The 26,692-nt window shown below is 40.4% G+C and overlaps 1 protein-coding gene across 40 annotated transcripts in view; it reads right to left on the bottom strand.

The window, feature by feature from the left end:
* ATXN1 (ataxin 1) overlaps positions 1-26,692 on the bottom strand; it is a 367,337-nt gene that overhangs the window by 166,768 nt on the left and 173,877 nt on the right. For 24 of the 40 annotated variants that reach the window (XM_085573523.1, XM_077785675.2, XM_085573522.1 and 21 more), the window contains one exon: positions 25,829-25,927. The exons of 12 other annotated variants lie outside the window; for them this stretch is intronic. The gene's annotated coding sequence lies outside the window, so the exon portion shown is untranslated. Of the gene's footprint in view, positions 1-12,308; positions 16,407-16,435; positions 16,633-25,828; positions 25,928-26,692 lie in introns of those variants that run through there. 4 more of the 40 variants (XM_085573532.1, XM_085573528.1, XM_021553162.4 and 1 more) reach the window with 2 other exon arrangements.

The raw sequence follows: 26,692 nt of genomic DNA, 5'->3' as shown, positions 1-26,692 counted from the left end.
CAGCGTCTGGCTGAGCTCTCTGTGACTGAAGGTTACAAGCACTGTCCCCACGTGAGCACATGCTCACATCAGCAGGTCAAGTACCAGCCACTAGACATGGGTTAAGCATCTAATGTGCACTTGGCATTGTATAAGCTCCTTAAAGAAGATACGATCCTTTCAGCAGAAGATTTCTTTTTTCTAACTTCTCAAAACAGCCTTCCTTCTCAGAAGCCTACTCACATCATCCTTCCCCTTTCAGTAATAATTACAAAGAAAAGGGAAGAAATAACAAAAAGAAAGAAAACTTATTAAACCTGTTTCACTAATTGGCATAACTATACATGATCAGATCACTGAAATATGCCTTTCTTTCCATGCCTTCATCCCACTGCATCCCTGTAGGGCAAAACTACCTTCTGCTTTTGTTAAATCAGGCAGGCAGCTTTTGAAGCAAGTCTCCAGGTAACCCATCCTGCCTGGGCTTTCAGTTGTACTGTGGGGTGGACCTGAAACCCATGAACAAATTCCTCTTGGCAGTAATTAACTAGAAGCATCATGTTCCCCAGAGTGAGCAGCCAGCAGCAGCAGACAGCTCAGAAGTAAAAGCAACCCCAAAACATGCCTGGTGCAAACCTCAACATCCCAGCACAGTTCTCACACATACTCTTCTCCAGTCGGTCCACACTACTTTTTAATATAGGTACAATCATAAAATTAAAATATTCTGCTGTCATTCATCTTTATGCGACCAAATAAAAAGCTGATATTATTATATTATATTCTAATATTGCAACAGTGTAATACTGACAAGCAGCAAGAGCATCTTGAAGTGAACAATGTAAAGAATAGATCAAAGTAGTTTCAGCTACAATAGCTAACCTAATTTCTGCAGTTTTGCAGTGAGCTCTTCTACTTTTTAAATTATCTTCTCCTTGTCCTACACCAAAATAGTAAGAAAAGAGTTACAGAAGGGAAAAAGTAAAACAAACTGGATAAAAAGACCAAAAAAAGTACTACCTTTGAGCTCCATAAAATATAGTACTACTACCATTAAACCCCTGAAATAATAAACATTAGGCATAATAATAAAAAATTAGGCATTAATTGTAAAAGTTGCCAGCAGAAAATTTTAGGCAGTAGTGTTTTTTTAATATATTGTCACCTGAGCTTATGTCAAATGTCCTCTGGTTTTTGTCCTCACAGATCTATTGTTCTCTTTGAAAATGTCATTAAATAGACCCTCAAAATCTTAACACTTATCATAACTAATTCAAATAATAAGACAGTCATCACATCTTTTTTCAGAGCATGAAAGGCCAAGAATTCTATGACATGATATCTAGCTTTATTTTTTTGCCACTCATTAAAGAGTATCTGCTGAGTCTGTGGAGGTTTCCAGGCCAGTGGCTAAAAATCACCTGTACACAATCCTCCATACTTGCTTCTTTTCCTCCTAAGTTCTTTGTCCCAAGCAGTAGCAACCACATAACACTCCAGAGTTTCACTAGAAGCTGCTAAAAAATACCTTTCATAGGTATAGAAGTGATAGAAACTTCCTTGTGTTCCAAGCGCAGGAAACCAACCAAACCTCACTGATCCATCTGTTCAAATTTTGTTAAACTTGTCTGGACCTGGCAGCAGATTTGTGAGCAAGAGTGACATTGACCACCATGCTGAGAACCTGGCTGAGGCCAGGTGAAATGCTCTCCTAGTATTCAAATCCCTTTTGAAAGCTTCTCTCTTCCTTCACACGCCTTCTACGCAGGAGACAACTCTGAGGTCACTGCAAGCAGGAAGCCCAAGTGTAGAGGAAGTGTGTGTAAAATCCACAGTCTCAACTTCACCACCACTGTCCATTTTCATGAATGAAAAAGGCAAAGTCAGTATGGGAAGCTGGGCACTGTCACAACTGCTACCATGCTATTTGTCCTTTCCCTCCAAAGTAATGCGAATCTGTGTTAGTTTCCTGCAAAGGTAATTGGTTTTATGTATTAAACTAGCCAGGAACATGGTTTCTAATATGGTTAATTTTTAATAGCGCAGTTTTGGGCCTAATTCCTTGTCCTGCATTTTCAAGAGCTGTCTGAGCAAGTCTGGGACCTTTCATAAGTGATCTCTGTGTTTAAACTGCATTCCCTGGTAACTCTATGCATGGGACAGAAAAAGTGGGTTGAGCTCTAACCTCCCAGCTTGGCTACACAGACCAGCATCATGTTCCATCTGTCACATAGCCCTGGTGACATCACCTTGTCCATCTGAACTGGGCTCCATTTGACTAATACTGAATATGTGAAATGAGTGAAGGTGCTGTTAGTTTAGAGTAAGCTGAATACCTAAAATCTGACATTTGCCAATACAGCATGGGTAAAGTAAAAGGATGTTAAAAGACCAAGCAGTCCCATACTCAGTGGAGTCCATGAAGGCTGGTTCCTGTGGCTTTGCCTCCACATAATCCCACGCACAGTGAGATGCATGCTCTGAGCAAAGCTAATCCTGAGCAATGGCACTCTCACATTTCTGGTAACACGGGCAAGCCTTTCCTCCAGAAAGGTCACCTGTTTCTGTTGTTGTTCTACACCCAAATCTTTGTTCCACAAAACTGCTCAGAGCTCAATCTGCCTGTTAAACTTAGCTGGAGTTGGCCAGTGGACTCCAACCTTACTGCAGAGACTCGAGAAGATACGAAGATGGTGTATTCTACAAGAAAAACAAACTAAAATATTCATCTTGGCCTGAGAAAAATTATGTTGAGCTGGTAAGACAGATAAACCAATGGATCTGATGTTAAAATTCAGAACTGCAGTGCCAGTTCTGTAACATTCATCAGTAACAAAATAAAGCACCATCTTGCCCAGGGAGGCTTATTTTACTTAGGCTGGTTTGAAACACAACTTTACTTGTACTTACTGTGAACTGCATTCTGTTTATGAATAATATTAGGTCTATCTTCTGGGAAATTAAATTGTAATCTGTCCTCTGTTCCATTTCTTTAATACATTCCATTTACTACTGTAACTTATTTGTGATTTACCAAATTCCAATTACAGAAAGTAGGACAACATTTTGTTCCTATGCAAGACAGGAAAGGTACAGATAACAGATTTAAATCTGCTTCAAATGACAGAGGACAAGTAGATGTCTGGGGCTTTTGAGGAGAGGTGAGATAATGAAAGGGTTTTTCCTCTGGAGGATCAAAACAAACTATTTTTCCTTTACATTATTCATAAGACAGATACCATTAGAAACAAAGTTAAGTTTATGGAACATTCACAATGTTGCACATAGCTACATATGTCTTATTAATTTTGGTGAACAGAATTTGTAACCAGAAAAATTATCTACAGCCTTATTTATTTTGGATATTGTACCTCTTTACATACATACTCATGTACTAATGTGGGCTGCAGTGCAGTCTAACCTCTCTAGCATTTATTCATACCTAGGACAGAGCTGCTTTCAACCTGCATATATTTGTCATGACAAAGCACTCAACAGTTTCATTTTCTGGAACCAGCCTGTGTCAATTTTGACATTATACTGTCTTTTCCAACAATTCCTTGACTTTACACCAAGAGTTTCTCCTTGGTGTCTATGGCTAGTAACTGAAGATAGCTATACCACCACATAACTTTCCTGTCACCACTGTCCTGAAGAAAATGAAAGTAACCCTTCAGCCAGTCTCTGCAGGATGAACAATATTTGCAAGGAAACCAACTGTGCAACTTTCTTTCAAACAGGCTGAAATAGACAACAACCTGCTTTCAGTAGCTAATATATTACTAAAAAAGAAGACAATGATCATTATATAATTGCTTTAAAGTAAGTTTAAAAAGCTACAAACACACCTCCTTGTACTAGTTCCCTGACTCTTATGCTAAAATACATGTGCCTCAACATATAGGTATATATTGAAATGCAGTCTACACTAGATTAATCAATTTAAGGCTCAAAAAAATTAAAGAGATTTTGAAAGTCAGCAAAGATGATTATGCTCCTTTAGGTTTATAATAATCATATGACAGGACATAAAACCTGAGGTTAGAATCCCCCCAGAGTGAGAAACAACCCTTCACTTAATGCAAGTGAGGAGCATCAAGCTCAGAAATTTGCTCTGTAGTATTTTCAGAAAGACATCTAAAGTCTACAGAAATATTTTATCCACCTGTGAATGTACTACTTTCCTGGGCCATTTCACAGTTATTACAGGGATCTTCTTTTTATTATTAAAAACAAACCGCTCCTCATTGTGGAAGAGTGAACTGTTCCCCCTGTTCTCCCAAGTTCCAGTGAGCGTGATTGTCACCAAGCACTGACATATTTGTATTAGAGAAAAATGTTTCATTAAAAAAAGTCCTTCAATCTAACTTCAGTTTATTTTCAGGAGTGCTTTCCACATATGTTTAAAAGTTACTTAAATTGGCATCTGCTATTTCAAATTTATGCCTTTGAAAAATAACAGCAGCTGATCAGCACACAAAACTGTGACATTCTCTTTTTTTCATCTTTTGGGAGCACTGAAGATTGGTATGCATAAACAAATATAAATGGAATCCCTCCACATCCCATCGACATTATGAGCCACTCTTTATAAGTGGGGAAAGACTTATGATTTGGGGGTTTTCCTACATTATAAGATTTTGCAGCAAACTCTCCAGAATAAGCCAAGGAGGCTCTTTCAGGTCCCAAAGTATTTATGTGCTTAACTTCAGGGGCTCCGGAAGCGAGCAGAACTACTCAGATTTACAAGTTAAACACTCACCCAGCCAGAACTGTAATCCAAGCCAGTCAGTAGTACCACTGTCAAATGTCTGGAGGAGCTGAATTTGTTCCCTCTGTCCCACAGCTTTTGCTTTCTTTTTATTTCCAGAAGCAAGATGAAAGATAAAAGGGCCTTCTGCTATTTGTACTAATCACCTTTAGTCACAGTAGTCTGAAAGGCAAACTGACACATCCACTAATTTTTACTGTTTCCAGTATTTACAGTATTATTTCTCCAGGACTGTGAAGCAGCTGCCAGTGATTACTAGAATTTGGCATGTAGAAGCTCATGTATATGAAAAAAACACGATCAAACAATATGCAGCTCATTAAAGAAAGTTCGTAACTATTCCCTGCCCTAATACTTTGTTTTTATCTCCTGAAAATATTTACCACACCACCTGATTAGGCTGAGCTGCTTATGTATTTTGAAAATACAAATTATGCCATCAGTCATTCATGGTATGACAGTAAACGTGCAATTATACAACTCGGCAAGCTCCCGCAGTGCACCAAGGCAGGCACAACCCAGCCCTGAGTGCCAGCACAGCACAACCAGACTACCCAACCTTTATTGATCTTAAACAAAAACTTGGGCAATAAAACAGCCCACACTCTGAAGAACATAGCTTGGACTGGCTCTAACACATTCACCAGAGTGATCAGAGCCATGTCTTTCCAGTCTGCATCTGCAGGCAAGGTGAGAAGGAAGCACTTGCAGAGAAAAGAGTGACTACAAACTTTCCTAGATGTGTAACAAATCTACTTTAATATTCATTTCTCAGAGTTGGACTTCTGTACCAAGAAGTTAATGGACCTCAATCCTATGTCAAAACCCATTGTCATTCTTTCTTCTCTCTCTCCTCCAATTTTCGTTTGTCCTTTTATGGTCCTCTATGTTAGGATTCAGTTCTTCACATACATGCAGAACAGTACATCCAGGGTGTCACCCTTGGCTTGCAGGAGTAGGATCCAACTCCTTTGGACTGTGACAGCTCAACAGAATTTGCCCTATGACCACCGTGACTAACAGGTAGCTTAAGAACCTTGGAAAATTTACCCTTCAGCTTTTACTTTGGTGCCCCTTTCTATCTCTCCTATTACACTTAAAGCCCCTCCCTACATAAAACTGGTAATAATATTTATAGTGAGCTAGAAGGCAGAAAAGTAAGAAATTATAGTGTATGTATAAAATTCATGCTGCTGTACTTATTTCCAGTCTCATTTCTCTATCATAGCACAATTAAAACTCCCCAATGATAAACAGCTGGTTTCCTCTCTATTGATGTGATATAATATCTTGACTCACACAATACTGGATTCACCCAAGGCTGCAACTCATTCAGAAAGCTAGCACAAATGCTGTGTCCCATTTAAAATCCAAATGAGGTTTTAAAAGATCAGCCTACATCTACATAAACCTCACTCCCGCAGAATTGGGATCATCATCTGAGCAGAACTTTCCACCCTCAGAAGTCCCAGCCAGTGGTCAGTTTGACTGGCATGATACAGGTAGCTGCAGAGGACTGCACTCTGCATCTCCTCGTGATGTAGAAAGGAAGAAGTGATTAGTCCTGCACAGATCTGCACGGCACCAGAGATCTATTTATACAGCTCTTGCAGGCTGAAACTCTGCACAGAAATTGCAGCCATCTCTTCAGCTTTCAAACTGAAGAGGGGTGGATGTCTCTAATTCTGATTCCCATGGTGTTCCCTGCAAAAATGACAATCATTTTAATTTTGCGTGGGGTAGAGCTGCTGGCATGTTTCGCACGTCTTTCCCTACAGCAGCTTCAAGATTCTTACACCTCAAGGATTATCAGCTTTGTCACTGAGTATTAGATTCCACATCTGCAATTTGTAATATGGCCACCGTAATAAAATTGAGGGTAACACTTCCCCACTAAGTTCAGTAGGCATTGCAGCTTTCTTTCTTTTTTTTTTTTTTTTGCATATGACAATAATAAAAAAATCAAAAAAAGGTAATTTAGAGTCATACTATACCCAACTGTCATTTGTAAGACTTTACTGTATCATTAGTCAGAGCTTCTGGTGACAATATAACCCACAGGGCTGAAACTTGAGTGGTTTATACATGTCATCAAAGCCTTAACAGATAAAAATACCACCTCAGAAAGTGGGAGTATTTAATTTTTTATAATACTTTTGTACTAGTATAAAGTATTCACTTAATTTAAATCAGTGACTTCTTTTATTAAGGTATTTGTATCTGTTTGATCTTTTACAAATATCTAATTCTTTTTTTCAGATCTAATAGTGCTGAGTACTTGGAAGACAATTTGCCAGGGTTTACTAATTAGAATTCCTACAAACCTTTGGGGGTTGGGTTTGGCTAGGGGTTTTGGGTTGGGGGGAGTGGGAATTATCATGTGTTAGATTTTGTTGTTTGTTTTGCTGGGGTTTTCTTCCTCCCCTCCAAACCAGGACAGAGCATTGCAAATGCAAAATTCCAGTCACCTTCCCCAGATACCAAAGTCTTTTCACGAAGTGGCAGATTATTTATGTTACTTGGTAACAGCTGTATGGCGTAGTGGCTGCTACTAGGTTTGTACAAATATATGTCCACAGACTAGAAAACAAAACCAGACAAATTCTCAGCTAATGTAGAAAGGCTAAATTCCAATGAAAACTAGCTGTGAAGGAATGCTGTGACTCAAACTCATCACAGCCATAGCTGTGGACATCACAACAATTTACATAGTACTGATTATTACGTATCAGAACTTGATTACTGAATTTCCTAGTACTGAAAATGCTCATAAAAAATGGAATATTATAAGAATATTAAAACATTTTTTAAAAGTCATTGAAATTAAATATGGACAAAACAGTTAAATTTATCACAGTTTTCCATTAGCTCATGTTGCTCCACTGCAGTTTCAATGTATTCATGGACACAGGCAGATGCATACACACATACACACACAAGATTTGGGGAAGTGGAGGAAAAGGACAAAAATTGGTTTTATGAACAATCAAAGAAGTAGAAATCAAGGAACAGACTCAGCAGACCAATGATTGATTTCCATTATCTTCAGTAGAGCTTGACTACAGTTAAAGTACTTTGTTGAATGAGGGTCCCCAAAACACAGTGTTCCTCAACCTGGTTATCTGTCCATGGCTTTATGCGAAACAAAATAATTGAAAGCAACTAAAGGTATGGAAATACTTAGGTTTAGCAAATGAAAGCCTTGTAGGAATTCTATTAGTTAGGAAAAAACCCATAGTGGTTTCCTAAATTTTCATCACCTCTAGCAGCTTTTGAATAATGCAGTGGTCTTTCTGGCATCTTCATAAAACCGTACGTAATCTGCACAAGAATTTCTACAATGTCTCAGCACTACCTGGGGACTTGGAGCAGTAGGGTAGCCTTGCAACACAAGCAGAGATTAATCATTTTCTAATGCACAGTAATAAATAATTTATCCCCCATAGTACATAAATTAAAGCTGTAATTTCATCCCAGTTCTGTGATGACATCAGAAGCCCAAGATGGAATTTCAGCCTTGTTATGACCAGTCAGGATACACATTATTCCTAAAATTATGATCTGAGAGTTTATAATGAACTAAGGAGTTCTGAAGGCATTACCAAAAAGAGGAGGATATGTAATTGCAAGCAAAAAATAAAAATATTAAGTCAGATATTGTTTGCAGAACTTGCTAAAGTAAGCAGTAAATCTCATCCCTCAAAAGCCCACTCAGCTTATTTATAGCAAGGCAAGCAAAGATCACTACTACTATCAAAAATCTGAAAGTTGTTCTAGTACCACAGGACAATGCCTCCACCACAGCAAACAGTAAGAAACTACATGCTGAAGTTCAGGTTTTATGTTATGGAATCCTTAAAATGCTGAATATATGTCCTCCTACAACCATACACAGCATTTCACTCAGAAGTCAAACAGGTATTGTAAAGGTGCACAACAGGCATAAAATATCACGATAAAGTCATAGTATATCTCAAATCCGCATTCCTATCTGACAACGAAGCTCCTGAGCAAAACAAAATACTCATGATGAGAAGTTGTATCCTTCTGATGAAAATGTATGTGTATATATATATATGTACACATACACACACATGACATGGTCCTAATATTTCTCTTGCAGATAATTTCAAGAAATCTTATGAAGACTCAAAAGACATTTTACAAGTCTAACAACAAGCATTTTAATACAAATAAGGTTTGAAGTATGAAGACCAAGAGCCAAAATAACCATCTATATAGAGTTAACTGTTATATTCACCCTGACTTTTGCTACCAATTCCCATGATTTTGAGCAAATCCCACAAGATTTCAAGGATGTCTGGAGACAGCTTTCTATCAGAGACAAGAAGAAAATAACTTTCTGACTGTCTTACACAAACAAGGCATGAAATTTCACAGGATCATTCACGGCCTGGAGTGGTTCCACATTCTGAACTTCTTTGCATGGTATTATTCACAGATTTATCTTATTCACCCTCCATCCCACTATATTCTTGATAATGTGAGACTCATAAATCATGCTCATTGTCTCTTGCTCTCTCTCCCCACCCCATTTCACTTAGGTTTGTAGCTTAGAGCTGTAAAAAAAAAAAAAAAAAAAAAAGGAGGGGAAATGTGAAGATTATGAAAAAAGTCAAATGCATTGGTGCAGAAAGTTGATTCTTAAAAGCTGAAAATGTTTAAGCTTAGAGGAACAGTTTTTGAATATCTTATGCTTCCCCACAAGTCACTGTATTATTTGTTCCTTCCAACTCTTCCTCTTCCCACTTCCCGCTTCCATAATGGTAAAGTGTTCAAAACTGAATACCTGAACTTATATTTTCTACACTCATATTTGAGCATCTTAACTGCAATGTTCTCATATTCAAGGTGCCACTCACCCAGAGAAGCCTACTAATTTTTCAGTTCTCTTTTAATCTCTCTGATAACCAGCAAAATTTTAAATCTGCATATAAATATTTACATGCCTATATCTGCATTTAAGGACATATTTTCCACAGACCTATTTTCTCCCTTTCTGCCTTGCCTATTCACACAAACAAAAAAAAGTACCAAAAATCATGAGAAAAGGACAATGAAAACAAGACAATTGTCTAAAGCTCCTTGCCTCCATGCTTTCTCCACAAGAAGCATATCATCACCTCTAAATAGCAACCTGAAACCTACTCAAGAGACTTACGTAAGTCATGAGTCAAGAACTAAAGCAGTGAGTGTCAAAACATTCAAAGACACAGTACCCTCTGCTCCTAGTAGTAAAGCAGTAACTGCTGAGAATATGCAAAGATGATCATTGCACTGGAGAAAAATAGCAGTAAAAACTTGTCAGAGATCAACAGACTCACTGAATGGTTTGGGTTGGAAGGGACATTTAAAGAGCTATTCCAAACCCTCCCCTGCCACGTGCAGAGACATCTTCCCTGGATTATGTTGCTGAAAGCCAACCACTCAAAAATCAGCCACACAAACTAAGCTACAGGCTTCAGCAACAGTACTACACTGCTAGAAACCCTTTGACCTGGTATGATCTTGGAGGCTTATTATGTCTCAAAGAACAATATAAGCTCCCACAAAAGTGTTAACATAATGCCTAATGCATGCCTCCACCTGCCTTTTACTGGAGACTCAGACAGAGGGACAGTTTTCTATGGAATCTCTTAGACAGTAGGTGATATTGCTCATGAAATATTGCTCACAGGGAATTGCAATCCAACACAGGGACTAAAAGGTGACCCTGTAAATAAATGTCAGCTGCAAAATCAAATACCTCTCCTGAACAAACACTGCTATATTGACAGTGTAAACAAAATACAGGGAAGAGAAACAATTTCCCAATGAAAAAGAAAGGCAAAAAACCTAGAGAGAATGTGGGAGGGAAGGGCACATGGCAAACTTAGGTCACTGTAACTCCAACCGATACAGGCTCTTCCCATTCTCATCACCATACCCCATCTGTGCCTAAGTATAAATGGAAAGGTTACCTATCATGTTCTCTTTCTTCATGCAAATATCATTTTCACTTTCATGTATTCTGAGGACTATGTAATTTATCAATTCAGAAATTAATGTAAAATTATGCTTCTATAATAGACACCACATTAATTTACATTCTTACGGCACTAGTCATACAAACACATACAGTAACTGTTGCACAGAATGCTTTTCTCCTGTCTAGGAATTATCTTACACTTGCAGTCTAAGGGCATTTATAAAAAAAACTGTAAAATGTGAGCACTAGCCTATTAATTGGTCTTCTTTCCCTCATTGTTAGATCAACACACAACACAAGACATGTGGACAAGGATTCAGAAGCAGTGAAAATTTCAGTGCTTGCAACCCAGGGAGAGAAGCAGGACTGCAAAACTGTGTAGTTGCAAGAAGAAAGAAGTACAATTGAAAGAGTCTATTTCTGACACAGCACATCTCAGAAGAAACACCGGCACCTGTCACAATTAACTTAGTGGTGAGGACTTCCCTACTGACACAGTACCCAGGGATGTGGATTTTTCATCACACAGAATTTCAATTTGCCTTCTGGAAAAAGGAAGGAGAAGAAGGATTGAAGGGTTTTTTTACAATGTTTTAAAATTATGTAACTCTACTAACTGAAGAAGACTCATTACCATTAACTTACTGCATTGTTGCAATACAGGCATTAAGAATTGAAAAGCAGAAGCTCTTGCTGCTTATCCAAATATTGGTGCTGATTTGTTCCAGACAAAATATAGGACAAAATAACATACTGCTAATGCATACTGTGTTAATTATTCTGCAGTGCCATATAGTAACCCTGATGGAAGTTCAAAGGAGTTGTGACAGATCCGGATGGAAACAGTAGTATATATAGTTTAAATTTGCATTCAGTCATTTGCAGCTATAACATGGGAGAATTGAGTTGCGAGGCCGCACTGCTGCCTAAATGATCTCACATTATGCTACCAGATTAAATACTCCTGTGAGATAAAACACTGTAGAGGGCTGAAGTTCAGAAAATCTATTTCAACCCTGTTTTGTAAACCTCAGTACAGCTCCAACTCTCTGTTATTGATACCAATTCAATGGACCACATTTACATTGCAAATCCATGCCAGGCTTAAAAAGTCAAACAGTTACTGCACAACACTGAGAGCAATGGAGGGCCTGCAAACACTTACAGACACTCACATTGCCAAGCAAAGCTTTAATTTAGAGGAAAAAGTACTGACCTCTGGAGTTGTAAGAACCACCCAGAGATAGGAACTGGGAGTACACAAATAAGCAGAAGCAATTCTATGAGCCTACACAAAGTGATTTCCAAAACTCATCCTCCCACATCTTTACCAAAAAGCAGCCGGGTGAGCTGAGCAGCAGCAGCAAGTTGCTGTCTGGGACCCTACAAGACCCTGAAACTGGGCAAAACTCTGCTCCCTGCTCAACCCAGCTACCCAGGACATGCCCAGCCCACAGCCCATGGGACACAATGTTAACCCCCAAATGCCCAATCCAGCTTGTCACCCACTCACCCACAGACCCTACAGCATCCTTTGCCCCTGAAAAAACACAGCAGATGCTGCCTTACCCCAAGACACTTTTGGCTCCCACAAGCTCACAGCAAGTTGTGGGTTGCAGTACAAGAGGGTTTTGATGCTGAGCCTCTCTGAACACAGCAGATCCCACAGCAAACTCCACTTGTCAGGGAAAACCCAGGGTCAAACCACTGCAGTCCACACTCGCTGAACTGACACAATGCACCCCTGAACACAGACACAATTATACATATCAGTGGTGCATATAAGCTTTCTCAGTAAAAACAGATCTGCATGCATTTACAACATACAGCCTTATGTTTAGATGCTGAAGTTTTGTTACCTCCCCCACACTCCCTGAAATAAATACATTTTTTTAAATTTCTGTTGACTTTTTTTAATCATTAATCACATTATACAAATAAATATTCTGACAGTAACATTGTTTAAACAACCTCTTCTCCACCCAAAATCCACTGGCAAAATCCACATGTAAGCTGACCATCGCATAAACCCTGCTTTGAATGCTAATTGAAATCCACTTCCCACAGTAAGAGCTACTCTTTGAGAGGGGGAGTGCAGAAAAGAAATAAGAGAGGGGCCTTTGAGAGGAAATAAAAATAGGATCCCTTGATCCCACCATGACATGGCCCAGACATTCTCCCTGTGGGGGAAGACAATGTTTCTTACAGCAGTAAGTTTTTAAAACATTTTCATCTCTTTTTTTCCCCCTGCGCAACTCTGCTTCCTGAAGAATGCTTTTATATAAAGACATGACATTTGGCAACCCAGCTCTGCTGCTTTGAGAAATTCTTTGGCAAGCACCCTACGTGCTGACTGCATTAAGCACATCAGTTTATTTATTTATTTATCTAGGCAGAAGTCAGTAGGAGCAAGCCATACAATTCATGCACAGCACAGTATCACTTCATCCAGAAAAAATGGGAGAGGAGCTGGGGAAGGAGGAGCTGGAGTTTCTCCTTATCATGGGAGCAAAAATGGTTCTCTATCCTCCAAGTGTTGTTGCTGTTCTGGAGCACACAGAGTGATTCTCAGATCTCAAGGCATTTAGGGAACATCAATTAATTAATTAATTAAGACTGAATTCCACATCAAAGGCAGGTATCATTACACATCTATTTTGCACATGGGTAAAACGAGCCGCAAAGTGAACCTAAGCCTGTCCTGAGGCAGGAAGCACTGCCTTGCTCCTGCTGAGGGAAAGCTGCCCTGCAGTATCAAGCAGGAGGGCTCAGCATCCTGCAGACCCACACTTTCCCCCTCACACCACAAGGAAAAACAGAAAACAGAGATATTTCTACATGCCACCATCATCCCAAGGGTGCAGCCTGTGTCTGTGAGGCACAAGAACCCCTGCCCATATACACTGTGTGCCCCTGATGTACCTCAGCACCATTAGCAGCAGGTTAGGGACAGCACCTGACCTATATATAACCATGATCACAGGCTTGGAAAAGCAAAATCTCTGAGGGTCAAGGAGTCCACTGAGCAATGCCTATCTCCTAGTCAGATGCCACAGGCTGAGCAGGAGGGCCCTACATTCATTGTTTGGAATTATGGACTGTATTAACTTAGGCTTACATGAGAACGAGATGCTTCTCAGAAACAATGGAATATTTTTGCTTGAGATCACCATTAGCCAGGGAGCAACAAAGCTTGGCAACACACTGCCAGCAACAACAAATTCACAAAATAATGAAGTTTTCAAGCTAAACAGGAAGGAGAAATGGGAACTGGAGAGAACATGACACACCTGCCCAGAGACAGAAGCTGGCCATTCAACAAGCTTGGAAAGGTAAAGCTCCTGCACTTACCACGTATCCCCTGGTATTTTCAAACTAAACTGCTAGAAGCAAAGGCCTCAGTCTATCCAAGGCATTGTTTAGCATACACACCAGAAAAAATGTTGAAATATGGTCTGGTGCCTTCCACAGAAAGGAGCTACCAAGTCTCTAACCCTGCAGCTTGGGTACCAAAAGGACTTTTCTCCATCTCAGAGGGCTGAAATGTGACTAGAAAGTCTGCTTGATCGGGTGGTGCTGCATCAAAGGATACGTCCACGGGCACAGATAAATCATTTAGCCTTTACAATAGTTTTAAGCAGCTTGGTCTAAAACAAGTGTTAGCTGTTTAATGCTGAAAAATGTTTTCTACACATAAGTTTAAAAGAGACAGATGTGTGTTCTCATCTGTTGCATGCACCCTGATGTAAAAAAGAAGTCTAACTTTGTTCTTAGAAAAGAAAATCTGGCACAGCAATCTAAACCTGCCTGGTGTTTGCTTGAAGAATATGAGGACAACTGTTTTTCTTTTAAATAAAAGTCTCACATTACCCTCCCTTCCTGTTCTAAAACTTCTTCCAAGAATTTCTCTCCTTCATTTCTAGGCCAATTTTTATGATATCCAAGTAGTTATCACAACAGCACTATGAAAGCACAACTCTTCAAGGTTTATTCAGGGCAAACAGACCTCAGCCAGACTGCCAGTTTTGGCAGAAGTTTGGCATGACCAAGGACTCAGTACAGTAAGACACAGAACTCAGCATCAGTTAAACTGTACAGCAACCTCTGCCAATCATCTGTCCTCAGTGAAACATGCACCAGGCTCTCCTTTGAAAAAGATTCAGGGATCTCAGCACTGAAAAGGTCCAAATGCACACAAATCTGTCCACAAATAAATCACTTGCAAATTTCCCTTCAACTGAATCAAGGAAATACCAAGCCTTCAGTAGCACTCCTCAGTCACTCTCTTTAGCCTGGAAACAATGCACTAGCACTTTAAGTGGGGATTTCAAGCCTGGTGAAATAAGTTACCGATGCCCACACAGGATACACACCTTGGTCTTCAAGCTGGCTCTGAAAGTATAAGCCAAAAGTAAGCAAGGGCAACCTCAGCACAAGTGGTTTCAAGCTATGATCTCATTAGCTCAACACACAGGCTTGAAAGTGCACACAAAATTTGAAGTCAAGGGGTTTTGGATCTGCGTGCATATACTACATGCCAAAACACAAAGATGCTCACATTGTCCCAATGCAAAATTTCACACCAAAATATTAATAAACACAGATGTGTTTAAACAGAGGAAACAAAATATTCTCCACCAAGCATATCTGTAACAGCAACTTAGAGGAACTATCATATTTCAGCACAGACTGGCAATCTCACTAGCCTGAGGTGCACAGTACAGAGATGTCAAGAAAGACAAAATTACACAGCCTAAAACTGATTTTACCTGAGGGGAAGGAAAAGGTTATGACAGAGAGAAAAGACTTGGAGGTACAGGGTAGGAAAAGGATGCGACACACAAGAGAGGGACAAGAATGGGTTGTTTTTAGCTTAACACTTGCCAAGTGAAAAAGCAAACATGAGTCATAGTAAAGGTAACTCAAAGTGTGATGTGACTGCAATGGAGAGCTGAGCAGACCACACTGCATGAGTCAGTAGCACAGATAAAAAGGGTGATAAGAAGCAGCAGATGGGACATGTCTTTACTAAAACAACCCTGCAGGACACAGGCCTTCTTTGCTCTAATGAAACAGTCGTGCCAAGCTGCCACACGCTGGCTCGTACGCTTGCGATCCTGTGAATCAAAGAACGCCACGCATGGTTAGAAAAGCAGCAGGCAAACAGCTGCCGACAGACCCACATGGGGAAAAAAAGCACAGACAGCAAAGCAACAGCACCGCCCCAGCACTCACACACCCTGACGAGCGCCTGGGACACCACCCTCCAAACCACTCGGGCCGCGGGGTGGGGAGGAAGAGCGGAGGGGAAGGAAGCTGTTGCTGGGATCATGGCATTCAAGCTGGCCGCCAGCCAGCTTTTCCCTTCCTGCTAGTCAGACTCGGCCTTCCTGGCGGGTGCCGAGGGCAGGCGGCTGCAGTATCCCCCGGCCCCCTTCTGACTCCCGTGCATGCACCTGCACGGCCCGGCGGCAGCTGCAGCTGCACAGCTCATGTACGTGTCTCATGAAGCCAAAAGGACAGCTGGGGCTACTTGCAGAGCTACACTCCAGTGGACGTGCCGCTCAGGTGGCTTTGCAAAACTCAAGTTTAAAGCTCCATCATTTTTTTCAGGGCTGTTTTGCTGCAAGAGCAGAACATTTAGCCCTATGTTCTTGGATAGCAGAAGCCATACGCTCTATGCAAGGCCACATTACCTGCAAAATGCAAATGCTGCCCTGGCCACAAAAACAACCTGCAGTAGTGGTTCCTCACTGTCAGAATCCCTCCACTTCTGAACCAGGTCAGGAAAGATGAAGGCCCTCTGTCACAAGCTCAAATGAGGATAGAGAAGAAGGCAAAGCTCAAATCACCTTTCATCTCACTTCTTGGATGAGGTAAAATTATACTCTGCCTGTAAGGGGCAAGAGAGAAAGTAAAATACTCTATTTTTAGACACAAAATCCTGCTTCATCAGGTTCATCTAATTTCTAAGAAACAAACTTTGGCAAAGGTCTACAGCCGAAGGAGATGAAACATGACTTGTTTAATTTTCTTTTAGTACAGCTCATAGCATGACTAGAATAAATCTAAGGAAATCTGCTTTAGCCACATAGACACAGCAGATGTTTTATTTGGGATAGTCCCTATATTTTAGCAATATATATAGAAAGAGAGATAGAGTTTGCTTTCCCCCAATCTGTCCTGCCAAAATAAGCATGTTATGCCCAAGCATTTCAATAGAGCTAGAAGGTGTGTCTATTCCCCCACTCCAAACATCCTTATTTATAGATTTCAAAATTTGACAGGTATGCTGAGGAAGAGCAGTTGCTGAGCCTAACACCCTTTGCACAGCAACAGATCAGTTGTAACAGATTACAGGCAGAGAGAGAGAGACAGGAAAGTGTTGTACTTTCCTTCTTTACACAAGTCCTTGTTTTCAAATGCAGCATTTTTGGAGATAACAACAGCAATGGTTTGTCTAAAATAAAGCTGGACTGAGAGCCAAGGCTCACTGCAGGCCCACAGACAGCAGAGCTTGGCTCTGCACTTTGGTCATGCACTTTTCTAACCCAAGTGTGCATATTCCAAGAAGTAGGTAGAGGAACTGCTCCCCTACAGTGATCAGGAACATTAGTGAAGGGGGGAGGGTGGTCAGCCTGTATAAAAACCAGTAAAGTTAGTTTTCATTTCCTGTTAGTTTAAATCTTATCTTAGAGGCTTCATTAGCTGATATTTTCTGGCCTGCGTGCAGTGGAGTTCCTTTTGTTGCTCACTCACAGAAGGTCCCCATCAGCTACCTGCAGTTAAGTGTTTGTACTCCTGGAATCCACCCTGCCCTGTCCACCATTCGCAGGCTGTAGCAGCCAGTGAATCAGTCTGTAACCACAAATTGCTCTGTGGCCTTCCCCTAGTAAATCTACAAACATACTCCTGATTATAGCATCATCTAGCAAGCTGTTTAAAAAAAAAAAAAAAAACAAAAAAACCAAACCAAACAAACAAAAAAACAACACCAAAAACAAAACAACAACCAACCAAACACAAAGAACCCCAAAAGATAAAATGCACAGGATTCATGGAAACTGATGCACAATTTCCCCCCCAGGCTAATCTTTCCATTACCCCTTGAAGGGTTTTGGCCATGCAGAAACACCCTCATGCTCATTTTACTGCTGGGTTTCACACTTACTGATTTTGTTTGAACTCATGATGCAAGTGCCCCTATTTTTTCTGCAGATGATTCCTGAAATCACTGTGCAATTTGCATGTGGACATACAGTGTCAACTGACCTGAACACAATTAGTGACAAACTGTGAGCAGAACTCAGATGCTGACTCAGTGCGGACTTCCTTGACCTCAGCCTGGAGACAGTGCTGTACCTACGTAAATCCCACCACAGGGCCCTCAGGCCACCAGTGCAGAAACTGCAAATCAGTGACAAATGGATGACAAACCATGACTGATAGTTCTGCAAAAAGGTTCCTCATCTCCCAGCCACAGCCCCTGTCAATACATACACTTCTGAGCAACACCTTTCAAAAGGACCCATCAGATGCACTCATCCCTCTAAGCTGAGCTCCAAGAAACAGTTAGACAAGGGTGACACCCTGCATTAGAGGTAGCTGAGGATGGACATCAAACTAGAAGAGGAGAAGGGAAAGGTACAAGTGAGGGAGCACACAGCTTATGATGCTAAGTGTTAACCAGTGCACTACATGCCAGGAGCAGCAACTTCTTCCTATGTGTGAACTCTGACCAGGAGCAATGCTGGGAAGAATGTGCAGCCAAAGTCATGACCAAGGGAGATGGAAGAGGGGCAATCATCCAATACTCCACCCATGCCCATCTCTGAAGATTTATCTCAGAGATGATCATTGATTCCTTCTTCAGTTTCCAAGAACTAGCTTTTCTATACACACTAGAGAAAGAAAATTTCCAGTATCTTTCCTTCCAGCTCATGTTTGCAAAGCTCTCTGAGAAGAAAACTATCAGACTCCACAAGTCATCAGTGCTATCACACTTGATCCATATGTGCCCTGAGCTTGCTGCCACCCATGGGACCAACAGCCATCACTGCCTTTTGCTGAAAGACATTATGTAGCATATCAGAAAACAAAATTACTAACTTTATTCCTAAAATCTCTCAACAGTCTTCAGTCTCAGTTCTTCATTTACAGCTGGATGAATTAGAAAGACAGAATCACTTTTGCAAGATCCAAGAATGTGACTGCGAACACAACAGCAAAGCCTCAAGCTCTGCTCCTCTCCTAAGTCTGCTAGAAAACCCTCTTCTCCCCCTTTGGGCACAGTGAGATGGGTCACTACCTCCTGCATACAGGCTAATATATATAAGTGATTTCTTTCTCATGCACTTACGTATGTAAATTAAGACATATTCTAAACTAGGTTATGACAGTGTATATTACATTCAAATGTGGTAGCTATTGAAACTGTTCAAATTCAGGGTTGTTGCTTCAGCAACATCTAGTGAAGTCACAAAGAAAATCAAACCTCAAAACTGCTATCAGTCAATAACTACACTTCTTAAACCAGGCCTGGCAGACAGCCTGCAGCAGCAGTCTTCTGCCAGGCCAGAGAGGGTATCTATCATGTCAGTGCATTTAGCAGGTTGAATTATGTAGCTGGTTCAAACAAAAGAAAGAAACTGGAAGTTGTGGATGTAAGGAAATAGGAGTTAAATAATTTCTTAACAGAAGTGGCACGCAAGAGTTCAAGATCTATGATTTCCAAAACTCTTATCTAAGATACTGTGACCAAAAAAAAAAAATTTGACCTAATAACTAGAATTAACAATTCCTTTTAAAAATTACTTAATTTTAATGCAAAACAAGTTGAATTTTTTTCTCTTCTCCCCTCCTGTTTTTCATCTTCTATTTCAAAGAATCATTTAGTTGCATGACAGAAATGTTTCAGAATCTCCTTTTTGGACATTTTTGCTGAACATTTATTTTAATGTGAATATAGCCTGATATAAGTTGCATGAAAAAATCTAATCTAGTCAACAGTGAACAGACAGCACACCACTGATTTAAGAAAAAGATAGAAAAATTAGAGGCCCACAGAAATCTATGTTGGAGCAGATTAGTGGTAGAACATCTGTAGAAATACAATGTAGTACAAGTTTAAAAAAAGATATATGGAATTATTTCAAGTACTGAAAGCATTCTCTTCTTTAAGGACTTTAACTAAAAAGAGTAAATGCAAAGCAAGATTTAGAAGGTGGTGATTTCTGTAAAGTTCTCCTGATTGCTCATTTTAGTCACAATTGAAATCAGGAGTTTAAATCCCTTGAAGAACCTCCACAGGAAAAGCAGTGCTGATTTGTTTCTTATGAGATGGGACACTCAAGACCATGAAGAATGTTAGTTTTCTGATGCAAAGCAGATACACTGGGACAGAGACAAGTGCACACTGCTATTCCATATTTAAAAAGGCAAGAGACTAAATATATGCACACATGTGCACGTGTGAATACGTGTCCTCATTTTATTATCACACTCCATCAGGACACAAACCTGCATAGCAACAGACTAGGAAGAGGAAGGTCTTGCAAAGAGGTAATGAGCAGCAATTCTTGGGTGCTCAGGGCAACTTTTTCAGGAGCAGGAGCACCAGGAGTGGCTCAGCAGCAGATCTCTTGCCATAGGCACAACATTGTGAGCCCAGAGCTGCAGGACCAGGGACATGAACACATGGTGATGTCTGACTGCCTGGGGTTAGTGTGGATACTGCCAGGATTATGATAAACCTTGCTAAATCCATGCTTGGCACATGGTGACTGTACCATCCTCTGCCAGTGCTCCTAGGCCCAGGATGAGGGTGACAGAACATCTCTCAGGACTGTCAAGCCAGAGGCTGCAATGAGCAGGACACAAGGAGCCTGGCTGCTCTCACATGGATGCAAACTGGCTCTCCCAACTTGGGAAACTCTCCTAAGGGTGTTCTGTAGCAACTCCACTGCCCAGGTTGTTCTCATGCATCATAGCATCACATGAGATCTCCTCTTCCCTGTCATGCATAGTGACAAGAACAGGGAAAACTGTGTTTCAAAAGGAAAAGTTCATTTTTGCTCTATAGCAGAAATGGAGTTGAAAGACTTCAGGGGACCTGCAGAATTTTCAAAGTCATAGAAGGGATTCTCCAGTGAAGAAAAAAAGAAGGAAAGTATCCATAGGGACACCATAACGCATTTCTCAAGGCACTTAATGTAACAAGACAATGGAGAGTAACTCGTGTAGAGATAGCAATGAGGTAATTAAAGCTTAGTTCTTCTCAGCCTGCTCCCTGCTCCACGTAAAAGAAGCACATAAGTGAACAGACATCAAGATAGGAAACACAACATCTTGCTCCAGTTTAGGTCCCATGCCTCAGAAAGTACTGCTGACTTTACTACAGCCATGCTATGTACAATCAGTAACAGGTACTGATAGTGTTTGCACAATATTTCAATAAGCAAAGTCAACTAACATTGCTTCCTCTATTTCTGTACAGAGTAAGATATTTACAGGAACAGCCTTCTGAAACGCTCCAGTAAAATTAGCTTGCTCAGATTTTTTTTTTTTAAACTAGAACAGAGAGCAGAAGGGTATCATCATCACTGGGGTTTGTGCATAAATCAGCTGTCTATTTACCACTGGTATGTTGCAATAATGAATTGCCACTATCTCTTGAGTTATTTGCTGGGTTATTAGATTATCTAATTACCTAAATTCACAGAATAAATTAAATAAATAAATAAAATTTCTTCATTATTTCCTGGGAAATGACCTTCAGAAGCATATATTCCACCTCCTTTCCCAAAGCAATGCCCAAAATATTCTCGTAGGAGGTTTGTCTGTTTTATAAAAACCTCTAGTGATGATGCTTCCACAGCTTCCTCAAAGGCAAATTACTGCAAGACCAAAATATCTTTATAATTTCAGAGCTTTCTTAAATGTTTACCTAAGTCTTGCCACCTTCATATGGAGCTCATTTCTTTTAGACCTAATGCCAAGCAGTCAGGCAGTAAAGTTTATTCCCCTCCTCCCCACAGGAACCTTCCACATACTTGAACACTACTATCATGTCTGTTACTGGCCTTGTCCCCTCTAGACTAAACAATCCCCATTCTTTCATCTTCTTTCCCAGGTCTTTTTTTCCAAATTTTCATCATTTTTCCTGCCTTCTCCCTGGACACCACCCAGCTGGCTCTTGACTGTGTTGTGCCCCAAACTAGATGTTAAACCATTTCAAACACTGAATGGAGTGGAGGGGTTATTTCATGCCTTTTCTTTACACACCCTAAAAAAGTGCTGTTTTGAGGAACATAGCTGGAGACAGAGAACCCTTGTTCCTTGTATGACTGCATGACACCTACAGTCTCAGGTCTGCCACCCCTTTCCCTATCAGATGCACTGTCCTGTGCACATAGACCAGGCCTGGGAGGACTTGAGCTGGGATATGTCCCTACAGGCATGGTCACCAGCACCAGGGCCAGAACTGAAGCAGGCAGGGGATCAAAAGAAAAGCTGCCCACTCAGCAGGGCACTGGCAGCTCAGGTGCCAGGGGAGAGGAGAGAAGGACGTGTCACAGGCTGGTTTTCTCTGCTGGTCTGGGAACCAGCTGTGATTTTTTACTACCCTATTCAAGCAAACCAGGCCAAACTGCTACTCCAACAGAGCCCAACATCAGCTCACAGATCTTCTTCTGTAGAACCACTACTGAGTCAGCCCCATTCTGTCTCATGCAACTGGATATTTCTATCTCTCTCCAGCACTTCCATGTTTGTATCCTGGCTGTTTTTCAAGGTTTTTTCCTAGACTATTTCTCCTATTAGCCAGGGCAGCTCAAAACTCTAATCCTGCCTTCCAAGAAGCCTGCAGCTTCCCTTCACATTTCTTATCCTATGTAAAATTAACAATTGCTCTTTCTGCTCCATCAATCATTTCAATAATGACAACAGTGAGTATTACCAAAGCCAGGACAGACCCCTGGGGAATCTCAGTCACTCCAGTCTTGCAGTTTAACAGCAAACCATGAATAACTACTTTGACTAATGCCTGGTGAAATGCTGTGCACCCACATTACAGACCAGTTAACTAGACATCCAGCCTGCCTCAAAGAAAACTGTGTTAGAAAGCAGCCAGAGCCCCCCATTAAAGAGGGAGTAATTTCAGTCAGACAGAGGAATCCAATTACACTGTCATAGGCACTGTTGGAAAGTCTTTGCTAAACACTGCCATAAAAATATAATGCATGCTGATAGGAGAAAAATGAGGGTTGATAACCAAGCTTAGGATGACAGGAAGAACTTCAGTAGAACTGAGACAGCAGGAGCTTCACTTTGCTTCCAGCAAAAGAGACTTGGAAGAAGCAAACTGAAACACAATATAAAAGTTATAGGAATTTTGTGCCTTCTATCAACTGCTGCTGACTTAGCAGTTAAAGAAGATACTATCACACAGGTATGGTTTTGCTTGGTTTTTTTTAGTAAAACCAAAATGTTTTCTTAGCTCTTCCAGATGTTTTTTCCAAAGTGCATTCTTTACTGTTCCCTAACAGACTATTCTGCTCAAGGATCACAAACAAACCTGACAGACAGGAAAGACCAAGGTTCCCAAAACCCTGATAAATGCTTTTAATCTACCACTGAAAACATCCCCATCCCCATGCCACCACTAAGAGAAGCAAGTGGCAGTGGCTGATGCCTGAAACAGGGAGAAAGGGTAAGTTCCATGGAAAGTGAAAGGTGAGGCAGCTTTCCAACACTGGTTCCCTCTGCTTGCCAAAATAGCAATGCCCAACCCACGCCTCACTCCTACTTCTGTGGAAGATGCACTTGCTTCCCAGGAGAGTTTACTCTCGCAATGCAGATGTGCTTCACTGAGGCAATCACGCTCTGTTGCATAACAGAACACAGAATTAAACAATGTGTGCTGTTCGGTGCGTTCTTAAAACGTACACCACAAGTTACTGTGGCGTTCAGTGATGGTGCCAAGACTGTTAACACAATGATTTTAGCAGGGAAGAATACATCATATCCTCCCTACTCCCACAGCTTAATTGCATTGCAATTTTGCAAAATCCTTTTGTACTTGTCAGTAAAATACAAAGTCACACATCTGTGTGACACATCTGTGTGACTTTTGCTTGTTCTTTGGTGACTGTGGGTATCATCACCTTGGGACCTAACACATCTGCCCCAGTGGCAGGTGCAGGACAACTCTGGGAAGAACCTGGCAGGTGACTGCACCAAGGTGCTCAAAGCTGAACCCGTCACCCCATGTCCTAAAAAAGAGGGTTTAAAAAAAATTATTTATTTATCACAAGCAGAACCCAGAATCAATAATTCAATAATTTCCAGTCTCCCCTGTGAACAAGGAGGAACAACACTGCAGATCTTCCATACTTTGAATAAGACCATACATACATTTAAATTGTTCTCTGTTTCCAGGAAATGCACAATGCCATTCCTCTTCAGAGGAATACAGGTCTTTTGTAAAATATATTATGCATAACCTAGTTTTCCACAGCAGAAAACTCACCAAGGGAATACTATTTGCTCATACCAGAAATGTATCCCAAAATTACAGTAATTTATAGCCTCATTTTCATTGACAAAAGAAATAATGCCATTCTCTTCTGACAAAAATCAGTACACTGACAAAGTAATGAATAAATGTCTATAAACAGGTATCAAATAAAGCAACTGTCAATCATTGCAATAAAACTTTAATTAAATCATATGGTAAGCAAAAAAAAAAAAGTAAAAACAAGTCATATATCTGAAATCAAAATAAAAAGTCTGTCTGTCATACCAAAGCACAATTCAAAGCAATAAAATACCATAACCTGTTAAGTTATTGGTAATCTAATTGCTAATTGTAAAGTTCCAAGTTTACAAAGCAAAGACAAATATCCAGATTCAGCAAAGTACTTTGGCACATGCTGTGACACATCTGTGTTTTAGAAACATATTTTATGTGACTGAGTGTAAAACTCTGAAACTGTTCATATACACCTCTACCATGACTTTTTTTTTTAAGAGACACAAAGTGATCTGCACTGTTCACATTTTAGTATTACAAATCAAATCAGCATTCAGCCTCAGCTGAATATATATTTCTGAAGACACATCAGAAAGAAACCTGAGGATTAGCCCTAACACAAAAGGATGAGGGAGTTGCTTGCTGTCATCCTGCCAATTTTCCAGAACAGAGTTAGCAAATGAGGCATAAAGGGATGTGAGCAAAGAAACTCATACCTACAAAAAAAATGCAGAAATATCAGGTGTGCAAGAAAATGATAGTATGTAGTATCAGGTCAAATCACAGGAACTGCTGACCAGCTGAAATTCCTTCTGGCCTCAGCTGGAAGTATTTAGCACCCTTAAGGCTAGTTAAACTTATAAGCCATCCTAAATTGATGCTACAAATTAAATTTGCAGCACTAAACTTTTTTACGTCTCTGACCTTTAACTGGAATCAACATAAGGCAGCAGCACTAACTGAATCTCTAGTTACATTAAAGAAATTCTCCCTGAGTGCCTCCTTATCTGTTACTGTAAAATTAATACAGTCCTTTCTCTTTTATTTCTTATCATGATAGTGGTAGCAACATCAAATATACCTATGCTATTGCTGTAGGGGAAAACCCAAAAAGTTTCCATTTTGGTCTCTGAAAAATCTCTCATTACTGCAGCTGGATGGCTTTCTGGGTACAAAGACAAAGGTGGGGGGGGGGCACAGCTGAAGTGTGTGGGTGCACACACACACATGCAGGGTAAGTGCTGAAGAAAGAGGCGCACACTCGATGGGGCACATCTCTGAACAGGAATGCAGCGACCAGCCCCAGCAGGGGCAGAGGGACAGTCACGTTGTGGTAGGGTTTGAGTCAGCTGCACACTTCTGTATCTGCCAAAGTGGGCTGACAGGTTTCATTTGGCAAAGACTACTGGGGGAGGGGGAAAGCCACGGTAGCGATGAGGATTCACACCTTCCTGGGGACACCTTCTAAGTAACTATAATTATTCTGATACATAGGATTTGAAAAAATTTAAAGAAAATTAATTAATTAATTAACTGAAGGAAAAAGGGTTTAACTTACTGAATAAGACACCACTTTAAGAGGTTTCCCCACTTTCCCTGCTGTAAAGCACTTCAGAAAAATTCAGCCACTGAGCTACTGCTTTTCTTGACCTTTTCACTGAAAGAGAACAGAGTAAAAACAGGAAAGAGCTCAAATGATATGCATTAAAGATACTTCATATTAGGAAAGTCTTTTGAGTCAATGTTGCAAATTCACTCTGTGTCAGATTTGCCAATATACTGCTTGCTAAAGGCTATCTATTGAGAGCAGCAGCAGTCAAAGCAGGCGTTTTGCTCTCAGCTGTTGCAGCAACACCACACACACCATATGATGCAGCTATGTACCATTTGCATCTGGTGCTGGTTTTCCACACCCAAAAGTTCACTTCATGTCTTTTGATTAATTTATAATGCCCTGAGCCCCAGGCAGATTTGCTCTGCTGATTTCCCTTTTCTTAACAATTATACAAATAAACATGGAAATAAATCTATTGTCTGAGGAACCCTTCCACTAATTCTGTTCTTTGATGGTTTGGTTGATTTGCTATGGAGGGGAATCAAGAGTGAAGTGAATCGTAGCTTAATACTGAGTGTGGTTAATCTTCCCTTTGCATAATGCTGGCACACTATGGCCCAAATACCAGAGATTTATTTGATGTGTACATGCTTTCAAGCATTAGTAAACAAGTTGCAGCCCATTATGAAACAAGAGTAGATCCAAACAGTTGTGAAGCTCTTTATGTACTAGATTGGCATTGGCAGTGCAATATACTTACATCTGCATGTGTACTAGTTTTAAAACTCTGGGCACTACTTCATGACAAAACATAATTTTTCAAACTTTTAATTTTTCAAATTTTTAAAACTGTGGCTGAGAACACTT

Source organism: Lonchura striata, chromosome 2 (genome assembly GCF_050655825.1).
Source record: "Lonchura striata isolate lonStrDom1 chromosome 2, ASM5065582v1, whole genome shotgun sequence".
NCBI lineage: Eukaryota > Metazoa > Chordata > Aves > Passeriformes > Estrildidae > Lonchura > Lonchura striata.
This window is presented reverse-complemented; position numbering and strand designations above follow the sequence as displayed.